The sequence below is a fragment of the Sitodiplosis mosellana genome, unplaced genomic scaffold (assembly GCF_009176505.1).
Source record: "Sitodiplosis mosellana isolate CC-2019 unplaced genomic scaffold, AAFC_SMos_1.0 Smas_scaffold_3261, whole genome shotgun sequence".
Classification (NCBI taxonomy): Eukaryota; Metazoa; Arthropoda; class Insecta; order Diptera; family Cecidomyiidae; genus Sitodiplosis; species Sitodiplosis mosellana.
This window is the reverse complement of record NW_022598503.1, coordinates 9,717-11,819: the sequence shown is the minus strand read 5'-3', so window position 1 is coordinate 11,819 and position 2,103 is coordinate 9,717. Positions and strand designations below refer to the sequence as shown.

General features: G+C 33.4%; 1 protein-coding gene across 1 annotated transcript in view; it reads left to right on the top strand.

Annotated features, from left to right (window-relative positions):
- Positions 1–220: 220 nt before the first annotated feature.
- The window catches only part of LOC129571765 (uncharacterized), a 3,799-nt gene continuing 1,916 nt past the window's right edge, over positions 221–2,103 (top strand). Inside the window, exon 1 of the mRNA XM_055451624.1 lies at positions 221–277. The gene's annotated coding sequence lies outside the window, so the exon portion shown is untranslated. The remainder of the gene's footprint in view (positions 278–2,103) is intronic.

Sequence of the window (2,103 nt, the reverse complement as noted above, 5' to 3'; positions counted from 1 at the left end):
TTGATCATTCTTTTCTTCCAATGAACACTTTGAATCAACACAAAAAATTGTTTATGAAAATCTTTTTCACCAAATATTTTCCCAACAGTGAAGCATTGAAGTCAAATGGTGCTGATTATAAATATTCAAATGTTGGCATTCAAATGCGATTCACGATCAGAAACCAACTTCAAGCGGTTCGACGTCAAATCTCGAATGTCAAGCAACCTGTCAGTTTGTTGCGAAATTTCATTCTCACATCATCGCTTGTCCAGCACACAACTGCAATCGAAAGTAAGTACGTAATTTTTCGCTTAGCGTAGCATTCTTAGGGAATTTTTCTTAAAAATACACCTAAATGCGTTTTTAAACTCTCTCAAAAGTATAGATGAACAGAGTATAGTGCTAGTTTACCACATTTTACCAATTTTGCATCAATTCAGTACTGAATGTTCTTCTCGGTCGTGTTATTCTTTCGATGTTAATTCATAACAAAATGTACAATGCTGTCAAGAAATTCCGAATGAGGATACCAACGGCTTTTGGCAATAAAATTAAGAAAGAATTGAATTTGTTGTTTGGAGATATCTAAAAATGTGGGAAAATATAGGAAAATACCATCAGTGCATTATCATAGTTGACGTGAGCTGTCGATTGAAGAGAATAGAAATTGTGACATTTTCATGGCGATGCAAAGCTAATGATTTTCATGTTCCCCTGTGCTGAGTCATTAATTTGATGTTTAATATAACCATAAATTAAACTGAAAGTGAGCATTCATGTTGCCGAACGTCACTGTGCCAACTTGTCATTCAGTATCGGCAAATCGGTACACTTCGTATTACGCTTCTCTACTACATATTTAAGCAATGTTTCTTTTTGACAATATTCACAATGACTCCAAACATGCGAATGTATTGTCCTAATAAAACATTATAATTTATGATCTACTCGGGTCAATTATTTTCTTCAGACCCATGAAGAGAAAGCCATAAAACAATTTGTTGTCAAACTCTGAACGAATAAGCAAAACACGTCTTATATCCTTCGCACAAAGGAGCAATGTGTAATTAGTTGGGTAGAAATCATTTAAGAGAATTGGCATGATCAGTTTTTAGTCATGAATATTATTAACACAGTTCCAATTTAATACTCGCACAGAAAACACGTTTCAACGCAGCTCTCAACAAGTCAATAATTCCAAACAAACATAAGCAGTTTCCTGCAGCTTCTGTCTTCTTTCTCTTAAACATATAACACTTTTGACTAAAAAGTGACAAATAGCAATCCCGTGTGGTTATACTTGTTGAATGTGAGCGGTTTCAAGCACATAAGTCTTCTCATAATACAATCTCGTTCCGGAAATTGTCAAGTCGATTTTTTTAACAACTAGGGGGACACGCCGAACTTGAATGAGTAAAATTAGAACATTATTCAGTATGCATAGTCAAAAATTTTCAACTTGAAGATATAACGTCGTAACAGGGCTAAAAAAACTGTGCGCGAAATGTGCTGTCGAAATAACATATGTGCCGTAATTGTGCCATGACGGTTTACCCAATTTTGAGGGTTGATTTTTCGAATTTTTTTCAGTATAGTCAAATTTAGTAAAACATCAAAAGAAAGGAATTGATGTCTGCTGTTATAGATACAATAAATGTGCCCGAAATGTGCGTAATAAAAATTGATAAAGTTCTTGAAAAATATTATAACACTAAACTTTTTTCATATATAAAAATTTTTCACCATGGAATATTCTGACATACTATCCATTAAAAAACATAAAACTAACTGTGCCGTCAAAAATGCACCATATACTCAATAAAATGCAATTGTGCCTACATTTTTCTTCATCTTTTGATCGAAAATCGAAATGAATCTTCAGTAAAACTAACTGTGCCGTCTCAAATGCACCATATATTCAATGAAATACAATTGTGCCAGCATTTTTCTTCATATTTCGTTCGAAAATCGAAATGAATCTTCACTAAAACTAACTGTGCCGTCTCAAATGCACCATATACTCAATAAAATGCAATTGTGCCGTAATTTTTCTTCATATTTCGATCAAAAATCAAAATGAATCTTAACTAAAACTAACTGCGCCGTCACAAATGCACCATA